Below are 16111 nucleotides of genomic sequence, written 5' to 3'. Positions count from 1 at the left end.
TTGTTTTCTCTGACAGGTACTGTCAAACCTACCGAGTTTCTCTTTTGGTCTCGGCTTCTCAGCAGACGCAGTCCCTTACGTGAGACATTCATTCAATTCAGAAACCCCTTTGTGGAGAAGATTTCCGTTTGGGGAACATTTTCCTGACCCCATTAAAAGCGCACAGCTTCAGGGTCCGGGCATGTGTGAGCTTGTGGCGCAACGGTAGCGCGTCTGACTCGAGATCCGAAAGTTGCATGTTTGAATCTCAAATGGCTCCATAACGTCGTCTCCTTACGTTTCAAATCACGACAGGAGTCCGTTGGCTCCGTGTATCGTTTGGCCAAGTCTTGCCGTTTGCGTATAATGAATCTGCCTTTTTGTGATTTACTGACCCCAACCACTCCCTTTACAAAAGCGTTCTTCGTAATGCCACTTTTGTTTCTTTTCCTCATGTCTTTTAAACTCTGCCGAATCGTTGCCGATCCTTTCAGACGTGGGAACATTTTGACGACATTACTTTCTCTGTCTAGACTTTGCATGACTTGAAAAGCTTCAATCGGGCCAGATTTCAAACTTCTGTACTCCGAAGAGAGCTCTCCCAAATTTCCAATCGACCCTCATCGCTGACATCCCTCAAACACTGCACCACTCACGTCAACCTCTTCAACGCAATCTCCAATCATTTCACTTCGCTGCTTTCTGTCCCATTGGTTCTCCAGGGAGCCCAACCTCGTTTTACGAAGGTGCTTTTTGAGGAAATTAAACAGCACTTTCGCACAAGTCATGAAACGCGGGCTCCTCCGCGATTTGAACCCTGGATCTCTCGAACGCCTGCGTCAATGAATACCCAAAGCAAAAATCACACCCCGACACCAACGAGCCACACGGCTAGCGCGCTGGCGCCCCTGCCCCCACCCTACCTCTTGAACCAGCTGAGTCTTGCTCAGAGGAAAGTCCAGTTGACATTGAACAGGCTGGGGCTGTTTTCTCTGGAACGTCGGAGGTTGAAGGGTGACTTTATGGAGGTTTATAAAATTATGAGGGGCATGGATAGGATAAATAGGCAAAGCCTTTTCCCTGGGGTCGGGGAGTCAAGAACTAGAGGGCATAGGTTTAGGGTGAGAGGAGAAAGATATAAAAGAGATCTAAGGGGCAACTTTTTCACGCAGAGGGTGGTGCGTGTATGGAATGAGCTGCCAGAGAAAGTGGCGGAGACTGGTACAATTGCAACATTTCAGAAGCGTTTGGATGGATATATGAATAGGAAGGGTTTGGAGGTATATGGGCCGGGTGCTGGCAGCTGGGACTAGATTGGGGTGGGATATCTGGTCGGCATGGACGGGTTGGACCGAAGGGTCTGTTTCCATGCTGTACATCTCTATGACTGTATGAACAGCTGCTTCTCATTCTGTCTCTCTGCTGCCGTTTGCCCGTCCCCAGGAACCGGGCCCTCTCTACTGCCAGAAGATTAACCCGTTTTCTGTCTAAACTTTTCTCTGACACCGGAGTGACCAGTGACAAGTATTGCCCTCCTCAACATAGGGTACAGAGAACAGGAGAAGACCCCGCAGACCTCCACGGGTGTGGCATCTCAACTCTGCATACTGGGCCTTTGTATCAATATTTACGTCGAAGTTTTTTGGGAAGCAGATGATACGGCGAGGTGCACAACAGTGCGCCGTTATACCGGAAAGCTGCTAAACTCGACATTGAGTGAATAGGGAAGATGGTTTCCCTTCTGGGTTATGCTCCCATCGCGTACCGGCAGACATATCGGCGACGAACAAATATTAACTCTGTCTAAATTGCCACATTCTGTTTTTACGAACCGTGATTTCACTCAGAAGCACAATTTACCTGCTCCCTCCTGGATATCCTTCCAGGTGAAGCAACTCTTTACCTGTACATTTGCTGCTACCTCGTCGACTGCATTCGCTCGTCCTCGTGACTTTAAATCTCTGCCGAATCACTATAGATCATTTCAGGCATGGGAGCATTGTCACAGCATTATTTCCTGTTTCTCGGCCTCTACTGACTTGGAAAACTTCGGTTCTCCGAGGAGAGCTGGCCCAATATTTCAATTTACCTTTATTGCTGACATTCCGCAAACACCGCACCACTCACGTCAACCTGTTCAACGCGATCTCCAACCATTTCACTTCCCTGTTTTCTGCCTCATTCGTATTCGTGGCAGCCCAACCTCGTTTCACGAAGGTGGTTTTTGAGAAAATTAATGGGTTATTTTTGCCCAAATCAAGTTAAGTGACGCAGCCTTGTCTGGGATGTGAATCCAGGACCGCACACAAGTCTGCACTGTTAAAGACTCTACCTGGGATCATGCCCCTAGACCAACAAGCCAAACAGCGATTCATTCCTCATCCACCACACACCTCTTGAGCCAGCTGAGACTTGCTTAGTGTGAAATACATTTGACATTGTTCTAAGAATTGCAAGTGACAAAGAGTTTCCAGAACAGCTGCTTCTCATTCTGTCTCCCTGCTGCTGTTTGTCCCGTCCCCAGGAATCGGACTCCCTCCACTGTTTCGAAACTTTTCTCTGACACCAGAATAGCCAGTGACAAGCATTGCCCTCCTCAACATAGGATACAGAGAACAGGAGACCACTCAGAGGTTGTCACCTTAACTGTACACATTGGGCCAGTATATCATTGTGAAATATTTATGTCGAAGCTTTTTTGGGAAGCGGAGGCAAGGTGCAGAACAGAGCGCCATTATACGGGAAAGCTGCTAAAGACGACGTTGAATGAATAGGAGAGAATGGTCTCTCCTTTGGGTTCTGGTTCCAACACGCACGCGTTGTGCCATTCTCTTGCATTGCTCGGCAGTTTTTCCACAGAAGTATTCAGCTTTTCATCTGGCGTGTGGCAGGCACGTTTGAGAATGAGGTCAGAAGATCTTCACTGCTGTCGTGTCATATGCTGTTGTGCAGACATATCGTCGATGTGCAAAAATAAACTCAGTCTAAATACCCACATTCTGTTTTTCGAACTGTGATTTCGCTCAGAATCACTAATTTTCAAAACTCGCGATATTCAAACTTTAACAAAGTGCTCATAGAAATGATTAGTGAACACCTGGAAGAAATTCTTCCAAACTTACCTGGGGAATTTCGCTTTGAGGGGTCTTGAACTTTGTGGAAGGAAGGGAAATTTGCCTCGAGGCTGTTTAATGTGGAGATGTGTTCTCCATGTAAACTGATCGTAGTTGACCATCCCAGTGCTTCCCGATGCAGGGCTGCCTGACCCCCAGGGAGGTTTACTTGAAGCAACTGGAGAGAATCCAGAGAGGGAGCAGATTCTGCAAAGGTGCTCAAATACTTTCTATCTCTCTTTTAGGTCTTTTCCTTGTGTATTCCCTCAGTTTAGCACGTATGCAGTTTGCACCCTGGAAAATGATTGCTTTTTTCCTCATGTTCACAATTAAATGTGTAGTTTCGCTTGGAACTGATCCGCATTGACAGGATTGGCATATTGATATATATATATGTACACGTATTTAGTTTAAGATTAGATTATATTTGAATGAAGTTTTCCTCTAAACACACCTAAGCCTATCTGGCTGCATGAGGGATTTCAGGTTTCTGTGTGCTGGGTATTATGTGATCAGCAGGCATCTGGCAAACTACAGGAACTGTCACCTATGTTATGTTCGTTTAAGTATACTGACAATGACCACTTATTTTGTGACTTTTTTTTGCAGGAAGACGTGCCGAAAGAAATCTGAAAACAAATGATACATCAACTTCTGACAGAGCCGCTTGATTCATTGGGACTTGAATATCAGCAGCCATTCCAATCAAGAAGACATGGTTGCTTTTGTTTGCTTGAGAGATTTTGGACACTGGTGCGGCAGGAAGAATACTGAGACACCGAGTGAGGGAGATTCAGTGCGCTGACTGTGAAAAGTGCTTTACACCATTTACTCAGCTTGGGGGTATCAAAGTCTCATCCCTGACAGTGGGGATAGACTATGTCCCCGTTCTGATTGTAATTTCAAACCCAGACCAACACAAGGAAAGCTCCCCCAATGGGAAACTGTGGAAATGTGGGGACTGAGGGAAAGGATTCCCTTCCCCATCCGTGTTGGAAACCCACAGACGTAATCACAGCGGGGAGAGGCCATTCACCTGCTCGGTGTGCAGGAAGGGCTTCATTCGGATCAGCCAACTGGAGACGCACGAGTGGGTCCACAAGTGAGAGAAGCCATTCACGTGCCCCATGTACGGAAGGGGGTTCACTCAGTCAGCTGCACTGCTGACCCACCAGTGGGTCCACACCCACTGATACATTGAAGAAACCTGTTAAGTCTTTCATCTTTTAAAATGGGTTCCAGATTTCGGTTCATTAATCTGTAAATCCCAGAACTTCTTTTTAGTAATATTCTCCAGGTACAATAATGTTTTATAAAGGGAGGTGACACCTGAGTTCAGATAACGCATGAAAGCTGTGAGTTTAGAGTCGTTCTGTATCACAGTCTTGAGTCAGACTTTTTCTATTTCCAAACATATAATCCTGCAAATGCAATTCACCCCAAAGACTTCTATGTGTGAGTGCATTCATGAGACAGAGCGTCTGAGTGTGTCTGTGTGTGTTTGCATGCTGGGTAAAGTGTGCGTGTAATGGTGTATAATTGTGTGAGAAGGTGTGTGCATGGATGAGAGTGTGAGGGATGTATCCATGTGTGTCTGAGAGAGACCCCTGTCTATCAGAGAGGGTCTGCACGACCGTGTGAGGACTTGTGTGTGTGTGTGTGTGTGTGTGCGTGTGTGTATGAGAGAGAAGAGAGAGAGAGAGAGAGACAGATTCAGAGAGAGAGATAGGGTTTGTGTGTATTGTGGAGCTGGTTCTCCTGTAGTGAGACATGAATCCAAGGTTTCAGCTGAGGTCATTCTCGTGTGTTCCAAACTTGTTATTAGCCTCTGCTCGGCCACTAGAAATGATTAAGCAGTTAAGCAGTTTCACAACACACACTAGAGAGGGCAAGGTGAAGGGCTGATGTCTGAAACGTTGACTCCCCTGCTCCTTGGATGCTGCCTGACCTGCTGTGCTTTTTCAACACAACACTCTCGACTCTGATCTCCGGCATCTGCATTTCTCACTTTCTCCTCATGGGCGAGGTGGGACTTGTCTTTTATTCACTCATTCACTCTTACAGCCTGTCCTTGGTTGTGGCCCAACTATGCATCCTGAAGAAGGGCTTATGCCCGAAACGTCGATTCTCCTGTTGCTTGGATGCTTCCTGACCTGCTGCGCCTTTCCAGCAACACAATTTCAGCTCTGATCTCCAGTATTTGCAGTCCTCACTTTCTACTCAGAGAATAGGGCCCGTCAAAGATCAGAAAGGCGGTCTTTGTGTGGAGCCACAGAAAATGGGGGACATACTAAATGAATACTTTGCATCAGTATTTACTGTGGACAAGGATATGGAAGATATAGACTGAAGGGAAACAGATGGTGACACCTTGCAAAAAGTTCAGATTACAGAGGAAGAAGTGCTGGATGTCTTGAAACGGTTAAAGATGGATAAATCCCCAGGACCTGATCAGGTGTAACCAAGAACTCTGTGGGAAGCTAGAGAAGTGATTGCTGGGCCTCTTGCTGAGTTATTTGTATCATCAATAGTCACAGGTGAGGTGCCGGAAGACTGGAGGTTGGCAAATGTGGTGCCACTGTTTAAGAAGGGCGGTAAAGACAGTACAGGGAACCATAGACCGGTGAGCCTGACCACGGTGGTGGCCAAGTTGTTGGAGGGAATCCTGAGGGGCAGGATGTACATGTATTTGGAAAGGCAAGGACTGATTCGGGATAGTCAACATGGCTTTGTGCATTGGAATTCATGTCTCAGAAACTTGATTGAGTTTTTTGAAGAAGTAACAAAGAAGATTGATGAGGGCAGAGCAGTAGATGTGATCTATATGGACTTCAGTAAGGCGTTCGACAAGGTTCCCCATGGGAGATTGATTAGCAAGGTTAGATCTCAGGGAGAACTAGCAATTTGGATACAGAACTGGCTCAAAGGTAGAAGGCAGAGGGTGGTGGTGGAGGGCTATTTTTCTGGCTGGAGGCCTGTGACAAGTGGAGTGCCACAAGGATCAGTGTTAGGCCCTCTACTTTTTGTCAATTACATAAATGATTTGGATGCGAGCATAAAAGGTACTGTTAGTAAGATTTCAGATGACACCAAAATTGGAGGTGTAGTGGACAGCAAAGAAGGTTACCTCAGATTACAACAGGATCTGTACCAGATGGGCCAAGGAGCTGAGAAGTGGCAGATGGAGTTTAATTCAGATAAATGTGAGGTGCTGCATTTTGGGAAAGCAAATCTTAGCAGGACTTATACAATTAATCGTAAGGTCCTAGGGAGTGTTGCTGAACAAAGAGACCTTGGAGTGCAGGTTCATAGCTCCTTAAAATTGGAGTCGCAGGGAGATAGGATAGTGAAGAAGGCGTTTGGTATGCTTTCCTTTATTGGTCAGTGTATTGAGTACAGCATTTGGGCGGTCATGTTGCGGCTGGACAGGACATTGGTTAGGCCATTGTTGGAATATTCCGTGCAATTCTGGTCTCCTTCCTATCGGAAAGCTGTTGTGAAACTTGAACGGGTTCAGAAAAGAGTTACAAGGATGTTGCCAGGGTTGGAGGATCTGAGCTACAGGGAGAGACTGAACAGGCTGGGGCTGTTTTCCCTGGCGCATCAGAGGCTGAGGGGTGACCTTATAGAGGTTTACAAAATTATGAGGGGCATGGATAGAATAAATAGGCAAAGGTTTTTTCTCTGGGATTGGGGAGTCCAGAACTAGAGGGCATAGGTTTAGGGCGAGAGGGGAAAGATAGAAATGAGACCGAAGGAGCAACTGAATCACGCAGAGGGTGGTACGTGTTGGAATGAGCTGCCAGAGGAAACGGTGGAGGCTGGTACAATTGCCACATTTAAGAGGCTTTTGGATGGCTATATGAATAGGAAGGGTTTGGAAGGATATGGGCTGGGTGCTGGCAGGTGGGACTAGTTTGGGTTGTGATATCTGGTCGGCATGGATGGGTTGGACTAAAGGGTCTGTTTCCATGCTGGACATCTCTGTGACTCTATGATTTTGTCTGGCAGCTCAACGTTTGTCTATCTATTCCCCAGGGTGGAGGAAGTCCCAAACTAGAGGGGTTTAGGCTGAGAGGGAAAAGGGTTAAAAGGGACCGAACGGGGGAACTTTTTCACACAGAGCGTGGCATGTGTTTGGAATAAGCTGCCAGAGGCAGTGGTCGAGGCTGGTAGAATTACAACATTTATAAGGCATCTGGATGGAGGTATGAATAGGAAGGTCTGAGAGAGATATGGGCCAAATGCTGGCAAATGGATCACTAGGTTAATTTAGGAAATTATGTTGTCGGCGTGGACCGAAAGGTTTGTTTCTGTTCTCTGCAACTCTATGACTGTATTTCTACATATTCTGAACCAATTTCACAAGACTAGGAATCGGCCATTCCAAGCTTACCAGCTGTCCTCAACTGTGGCCTAACCGCACAGATTTCAATGCAATTTTCAGAAAGATGTCTGCAGCTTTTTTAAACATTTGAATGTACTTTCAGACATTACTGATGTTTCTGAATACATTATTTTAGCTATTATCAATGTTAAAGGTCAGACATTTCTCACGCTTCCCTTCCCCACCCCCACCCAAGGTCGCCATCACCATCCATTCTCTCTGTCTATCATTAGAAGGGTTTAATACAGCGATCAAAGAGGGCTCGAGGCACGAGAAAGGACGGAGTGAGGGTACTCAGAGTGAGATTGGAGGGGGGGGGGCGCGGAGACAGGGGGAAGAAAAAGAGAGAAAATTGGCAGGAGACCAGAGCATCGGGGGTAGAGAATGCATGGGGTACACAGGGTGGGAGCAGACAGAGAGAATGTGGTGAAGAGGATTGGGGAGGAGAGAGAAAATGCGGAGTTGAAGAATGTGAAGCGAAAGAAATTGGTTGCAGAGTGTGGGGAGAGAGAATGGACGGGGCAGTGGGTGGGGAGAGAATGGACGGGGCAGTGGGTGGGGAGAGAATGGACGGGGGCAGTGGGTGGGGAGAGATTGAACGGGGAGCAGTGGATCATGACAGAATGGAAACGGGGCAGTGGGTGGGGAGAGAATGGACAGGGGTCAATGGGTGGGGAGAAAATGGACGGGGATAGTGGGTGGGGAGAGAATTCATGGGGCAGTGGGTGGGGAGAGAATGGACGGGGGCAGTGGGTGGGGAAATAATTCATGGGGCAGTGGGTGGGGAGAGAACGGAGGAGGGCAGTGTGTGGGGAGAGAATTCATGGGGGCAGTGGGTGGGGAGAGATTGAACGGGGAGCAGTGGATCAGGACAGAATGGAAACGGGGCAGTGGGTGGGGAGAGAATGGACAGGGGTCAATGGGTGGGGAGATAATGGATGGGGATAGTAGGTGGGGAGAGAATTCATGGGGCAGTGGGTGGGGAGAGAATGGACGGGGCAGTGGGTGAGGAAAGAATGGAGGGGGCAGTGGGTGGTGAGAGAATTCATGGGGGCAGTGGGTGGGGAGAGATTGAACGGGGAGCAGTGGATCAGGACAGAATGGATGGGGCAGTGGGTGGGGAGATAAAGGACGGGGATAGTGGGTGGGGAGAGAATGGACGGGAGCAGTAGATAGGGAGAAAATGGACGGGCGGCAGTGGGTGGGGAGAGAATGGACGGGGCAAAGGTTGAGGTGAGAATGGTCGGGGTAGATGGTGGAGAAAGAGAGCAACAATGAATGGCGGGACAAGGTGGGGGAGAGAAGGAATGGATGGGGGCAGCGTGTGGGAGGTGAGAGAAAATGAGTGTAAGGGAAGGGACTGGATTGGGGAAGGCAGAGGGTGGAGCGATAAAGGGAATGGATGGGGACAGAGGGTGGATGAGGGACTGGACAGAGGGCAGAGAGGCAGCAATAGAATGGACGGGGTGGGGAGAGTGGCAGGTGTGGGAGAGAGAGAAGGGACTGGTAGGTTAGGGTAGAGAGAGAGAATGGACAGGGGATGCTATGGGTGGCAGTGAAGGAATGGACAGGGGACGCTGTGGGGATGATTGGATGGGGAGGTGAGAATGCATCCCACCCACTCCCAGCATCCCCTTCTCTGCACATGTGCAGTGCAGACTTTTCTGAATGACACGAGAGACGAGTCTGGAACACTGTGTGAGTGCAGTCACCCTCACATCCTGGCATCAGCAAACCACTGCCTTTCTGTTTTAAAAACTAAATAACGATGTGGGCTATATACTAAGGATGGCGAGACATGGCTGAGAAACTGAACAGAGGGTCAGCACTTTCAGGAGAGGGGAGCTGGGCAAAGGCAGGAGGATGGAAGGATGAATTTGGGTTGGAATACATTGAAAGATTTAGGAATTGAGAGACAGAGATTTCGGGTAGAAGAAAGAGAAGGCTGTTCTGTTCAAACCAAAATTCTCTCATCCTATTTTCTGCCTTGCACTGACAGCAGTGATCTGTTTTCTCAAGTTATTAGCAGAGGAGGATTTGCTTTTCAGGCATGGACAAGAAATTTAGTCAGGGCCTGAATATCAGCAGTGTTTGAATCCAGGAGGGGTAATGTTTGTCTGCAGGAAATGAATTCAAATATCAACATGCATTGAGAATCCCCGTGAATACACGCAGCCTGCGTGGGAGTACTCAAGGGTTCTAATTGCGGAGAGAACTTTAATTTTTCAGCGAAAAGTGTTCTCGCTATAGACGAGCCCTTCATTGGATCGTTGAATCTGCCGAGTAACAACGACCCCTGCCCCGTGGAAACTCTGTGGAAGCAAATTGAATTCCTCAAACTGATTGGAGTGTCACCAGGATTGGGGAGAAGCCAATTGATTGCCGAGAGCTGGAGAGGGGATTCCTCGCAGCGCCAGGGACCTGGGTTCAATCCCACCCTCACAGTGACTGTGTGGATTTTGCACTTTCCTACCCCTCCCCCAACCCCTGTCCGCGTCGGTTTCCTCTGGGTGATCGGGTTTTCTCCCATGTTCCAAAGATGTGCAGGCTAGAGTGGATTGGACGTTCTAAATTCAGGGATTAGCTGTGGGGTTATCGGGTGGGTCGGGGGGGGGGTGGGGGTATGTTCTTCGGAGGGTCAGTGTGGACTTGGTGGGCCAAACGGCCTGTTTCCACAGTGAATCCCCCAACGTGTCTGCAGCCTGGCTTCCAGCTCCATCTCTCTGTGCCGAAGGTCCTCCAGTATGTGTATTCCTTCGTTTCCAGCACCCAGAAAGTCCCACCTTCTGCAAATCGAAAAACAAGTCCCACCCCGCCCACTCCAATGTGTGTTGTGTAACTGCTTAATCATTTTTAGTGGCCCAGCAAAGGCTGATAGCCAAGTTCGGAAACCAGGAGGATGGCCTCAATCGCTACCATGGGTTCATGTCACATGACAGGTAACCCCACTTCACTGTTACGCTCTCTCTGTCTCACTCTCACACACGCACATATTCACACGCTCGTGCAGTGCCTTTCCGACAGGCATGGTCTCTCTCAGACACACACTAATACGCCCCCCACACTCACACCCACGCATACATCTTCGCACATGATTACACTCCATCACACACACACTTTACCCAGCCTGCACGCGCACATACACACTGTCTCTCTCATTCATGCACTCACACATTTGGGGTGAATTTGCATTTGCAGGATTATATATTTGGAAATAGAACCAGTCTGACTCAAGATTGGGATACAGACAGACTCTCACCTCACAGCTTTCATGCGTTGTTTGATGTGAGGTGTTACCTCCTTTTATAAAACATCAAGTTTCCTGGAGAACGTGACTTAAAAGAAGTTCTGGAATGTACAAATTAGTGAACCGAAATCTGCAGCCCATTTTAAAAGATGAAAGATTTAACAGTAATCTCGGTTTCTTCAATATGTCACTTATGTTGCATGACAGTCTAATGTTTTTGCGATATATTCTGTGTCTTGTGATTCTACACCACAGCTACCTGAAGAAGGAGCAGCACTTCGAAACCTAGTGTTTCCAAATAAACCTGTTAGAATATACCCTGGTGTTTGTGAGATTTTAAAACTTTGTTTCCAGTGAATACAGCCCACACCTCCCACTGTTGCCAGTAAACTTTGCAATTTCAATGAAACAATGAACCAGAAGTCCTGAAAAAATATACAGTTTGGAACAATATTAGCTACTCATTCACTGGTCCTTCTGAGACATGACATTAGTGCTGGAGGCTGAAAGAAATGAGCAGCTTTAAAACAAAAACCTGTTGGACCTCACAGAGTCTAAGCCGGGCGGTAAGTTCAGGTAACCTTTACTCCGACCCTATTTTGTTACAGCTTCAGATTTCCCCAGGAAAAAGGCATACAAAAAGTAGTTTTTAAAGAAAACACCTCCAGGTCAAAGTGCACCCAGTCCCCCCACCCCACTTTCTTTGTTGGTCAGCTGAGTTGTCCGTTTGTAACTGGATCCCTGGTACAGCCCGGTAAAACATGCAGCTGGGATGACTGAGTGAACTCTTTCCCGCAACGGCAGGTTCCGTCACTAAAAAGGACATCAGTGAATCAGATGGTACTTTTTCCCCCTAAAAGTGGTTTCATCCTGAGATTCTGAAGTCCAGATGACTGACAGAACTCCAATTCTGCAATCTACCGCAGTGGGATTCGAACCTGGGACGCCCCAGTGCTGGGTTGATCGGAGCACTTGGCCATCGCTCCTTTCATGTCCTTGCGCTGGCACGTGAACTCGATGGCGCCGCCGCAGGTGGGAGGAGCAGATGAAGCCATTTTGGAACTTACAGCAGGTGAACGGCCTCTCTCCAGTGTGGACCCACTGGTGGGAGGGTAGTGCAGCTGACTGAGTGAACTCTCCCCAGCACATGGGGCACGTGAATGGCTTCTCTCTGACTGAACCCCTTCCTGCACACTGAGCAGGTGAACGTCCTCACCCCATTCTGAATCCGTCTGTGGGTTTCCAGCACTGATGGGGAAGGGAATCCTTTCCCACAGTCCCCACATTTCCACGGTTTCCCCATTGGGTGGAGCTTTCCTTGTGTTGCTCTGGGTTTGAAATTACAAACAGAGCGGGGACATTGTCTTTCCCACTGCGAGGGGTGTGATTTTAATTCCCCAATCTGAGTAAATGGTTTAAAGCACTTTTCACAGTCAGCGCACTTAATCTCCCTCACTCGGTATCTCAGTATTCTCCCTGCCACACCAGTGTCCAAAGTCTCTCAAGCAGACAAAAGCAAACATTTCTTCAGGACCATGGGGGCAATGGATGACGTATCTGACTCCACCTACTTGTTTCAACTGGACCTCACAGCTTCTTCACACATCCCAATTCAGCTTTCTCATTGTCATGAAACCGGCGTATGGGTACAATTCCTAATCTGCAGGAATGAGAATATTTTCACTGTCTCGCGTCAGTAAATGTCCCTGAGAACATCAGAGTCCCGTCACAGCGCTGTCAGAGGAGGGGAAGCTGAAAGAGACCCACATGCTGCTCATGGGCACATTTCACTTTCCCCAACTCACCGCCCCAACCACTGCGGCTCTTGGGAGTGGAAAGGGAACAAACACCAAAACCCAGTCTCAGCTTTGTAAATCTTCAGGAAATAAGAAAACTGTACATCCTTTTGGATCTTCCATCGTGGGCTGACAGCGTTGATTTTAAATGGCTGTCCAGTCAGTGTCGATTCGTTTTGGCTGAAAAAACCTTCCTTATCTCATCCCAGCATTTCTTGCCACAGAGAACTGTGCGGCAGATTTCATGTATATATTTCCTTGTATAGTATTTTGTAAATTACATTCGTTTTCTGGTTGTTTGTATCGGGTATTTCAGGTTCATGAGCCGCTGTTTAAGTTGTGTTGGTAGGTTTGTGGGCTACCATGATGCTGAGAGGATTGAGTTCTCCGGACATAATTTCCCAGATGTCTTTATTGTAAAGTAATGTGGCTAGGGTTTCTGCAGACGTTGTGTCTACTTGTGTCAGTTTGTTGATGTGAAATTGGCACACTGAGTTTATTGGGTCGGCAAAAATGAGGACTGCAGATGCTGGAAACCAGAGCTTAGATCAGAGTGGTGCTAGAAAAGCACAGCAGGTCAGAAAGCATCGGAGGAGCAGGAAAATCGACGTTCCGGGCAAAAGCCCTTCATCAGGAATAGAGGCAGGATCCCTCCAGGGTGGAGAGATAAATTGGGGCTGGGGTGTGCTGGGCCAAAGGTAGCAAAAAGTACAATAGATGAATGGGGGTGGGGATGGAGGTGACAGATCAGAGAGGAGGGTGGAGCGGATAGGTGGGGAGGGAGATTGGCAGGTAGGACAGATCATGAGGACAGCGCTGAGCTGGAAGGCTACAATTGAGATAAGGTGGGGGAGGGGAAATGAGGAAACTGATGAAGTCCACATTGATGGCCTGGGGTTGAATTTACCCCAAGCGGAAGATGAGACGTTCAGCCTCCAGGCATCGAGTGGGGAGGGAGCGGCGATGGAGGAGGCCCAGGACCTGCATGTCCTCGGCAGAGTGGGAGGGGGTTTGAAATGTTGGGCCATAGGGCGATGGGGTTGATTGGTGCCGGTGTCCTGGAGATGTTCCCTCAAGCGCTGTGACTTGACTCTGCGAGGAGTCGCCAGTCTCCCCAATGTAGAGGAGACTGCATCAGGTGCAATGGATACAAGAAATGACATTGTTGGATACACAGGTGAAAGCCTTCGAACGACCACGGCCCGGATTCGATTTCTGGGCAGGGAAGTAATTTTCAGTAGATCTATCAGGCTGTGTTTGCCATTCCCTGGTGGTCTAGTGGTTAGGATTCGGCGCTCTCAGCGCTGCGGCCCGGGTTCGATTCCCGGTCAGGGAAGCTATTTTCAGAGGGTTTATAGGCTCCCCGTTCTTCGTAATTGCTCTATACAGTTATTTATTGATCTTCGTAGTTCCTGGGTGCTGCAGTGTGTCGTGGCTCGTTGAAATAGTGTCCTGATTCAGATATGTTTGTATGTGTCGGGGTGATTGCTTCTGTGGTTAAGTTCTTGGTTCGCGTGCATTGTTTTCCGATAGACGCTGTTTTGAATTTACCATTGACTGTTCGCTCTCCTGTGACATCTAGAAATGGCACTTTGTTGTTGGTCTCCTCTTTTGTGAATTTTATGCCAGTAAGGATATTGTTGATGGTGTTGTAGGTTTCCTCTAATTTGTTTCAGTTTTTGATGACAAAAGTGTCATCGCTGTAGCGGACCCAAAGTTTGGGTTGGATCGTTGGAAGGGCTGTCTGTTCGAGTCTCTGCATTATTGCTTCTGCTAGGAATCCTGATGCTGGAGGTTTCGTGCGTATTTTGTTGATTTGTTTGTCGGGCTTGTTATTGAATATGAAGTGGATGGTAAGGCACAGTTCCACGAGCTTGACAGTGCTATCTTTGCTGATGAAGTTGATGCTGTGTTTTTGTCTTTGGTTCTTCGAGTAGTGTCTTCAGTTTTCTTTGGCCACGTTGATGTTAATGGATGTGAACAGGGCTGTTATGTCAAAGGACAACATTAATCCATCCTTTTCTATCTCAGTGTCTTTGGTGTTCAGGAATTCTTGGATGGAGTAAATGGAGTGGAGTGAATCTTCGACTCGGTGTTTTCGCCTTCAGTAGAAGCCTTTGACTAGTCTGTATATTGCTGTTCCAAGTCGTGAGACTATGGTCTAAGGGGGGCTCCTCGTTTGACGGGGAGGAGAACAACAACAAAGCGCCATTACTTGATGTCACAGTAGAGCGAACAGTCAATGGGGAACTTCAAACTGGCATCTACAGAAAAACAACAGACCCAAACCAAGTACTTAACTGCAGAAGCAATCATCCCAACACCCACAAACGAAGCTGCATCAGGACATTATTTCAACGAGCCACTACACACTGCAGCACAGAGAAACTACGAAGAGCACAAGAGAAATACGTATATAGTGTATTTAAGGAGAACGGGTCCCCAATAAACCCTCTCTGCCGATTTCTCATTGATGCTTCCAAGGTGACTCTCAAAAATTCGGTTTATCCCTCCATTCTTTCCTGTTTGTTTTTTGTGGGTTTTGAAAGCTTTCCCAATCCTCTGACTGAGTATTGGAGTTGGAAGGTTGTGTTGTGGTTGTACAGGACACTTTTTAGACCACTTTTGAAATATTGTGCACAATTCTAGTCTCCCTCCGATCAGACGGATATTGTGAAATTTGAAAGGGTTCTTAAGCACCAAAGGGTCCACAGAGATGAAGAGGCCCTTCTGCTGCCCTGAGTGTGGGAAGGCCTTCAGTGATTCCTCTGCCCTGCTGACGCACCAGTTGGTCCATACCGGGGAAGGATGTTCTCCAGCCCCAAGTGCGAGATGGCCTTCAGCAGTTCTTCCCACCTGCAGAGACACCAGTGGGTCCACACTGAGGAGAAGCCGTTCTTCTGCCCCGACTGCAGGAAGGACTTTGCACTTTCCTCCGACCTGCTGCCCCATTGGTGGGTCCACATGGGGGAGAGGCCGTTCAGTTGCCTAAGTGCAGGAAGTAATTCATCAATTCCTCAGCCCTGCTGATGCACCAGTCCGTCCACACCGGGGAGATGCCATTCTCCTGCCCGAGTGTGGGAAGGGCTTTACCCGCTCCTCCACACTGCTGAAGCACCAGCTGGTCCACACGGAGGGATGGGGGGTGGAGAGGGGAGGCCTTTCTGCTGCCCTGAGTGCGGGAAATCGTTCAGCAATTCCTCCGCCCTGCTGAAGCCCCAGTGTGTCCACACGGGGGAGAGGCCCTTCAGCGGGCCCGAGTGTGGGAAGAGGTTCATGTTTTCCTGCAACTTGCGGAAGCATCAGCGGGGGCACCAGCGCTCCCAGCAATCAGATCCCACCGGTAACGCTGCCTTTAGTCACCCCCCAGGACTGAACCTCCTGCCAGTTCTGACAGTGGGTGCACTGGGAGAGTAGGTAGGCTGTTTTAGTCTTCTGCTGGACTGCAATTGCCTGCCCCACCCCCCACAACTACAACCCCATGGTGGCTCAGGGTTAGCACTGCTGCCTCATGGCACCAGGAACTCGGAATACTTCCACCCTTGGGGTCTGTGTGCAATTTATGGAGGGTAGGAAAATGGATCTGAGT

At 48.4% G+C, this 16111-nt stretch overlaps 1 non-coding gene across 1 annotated transcript; it reads left to right on the top strand.

The window, feature by feature from the left end:
* Positions 1-13786: 13786 nt before the first annotated feature.
* trnae-cuc (transfer RNA glutamic acid (anticodon CUC)) lies at positions 13787-13858 on the top strand. The gene has a single exon. It is a non-coding gene; the product is annotated as a tRNA-Glu (tRNA).
* Positions 13859-16111: the final 2253 nt, after the last annotated feature.

This window comes from Chiloscyllium punctatum, chromosome 36 (assembly GCF_047496795.1).
Source record: "Chiloscyllium punctatum isolate Juve2018m chromosome 36, sChiPun1.3, whole genome shotgun sequence".
In the NCBI taxonomy this organism is placed as follows: domain Eukaryota; kingdom Metazoa; phylum Chordata; class Chondrichthyes; order Orectolobiformes; family Hemiscylliidae; genus Chiloscyllium; species Chiloscyllium punctatum.
The sequence above is the reverse complement of the archived record's forward strand: the minus strand, read 5'-3'. Positions and strand labels throughout refer to the sequence as shown.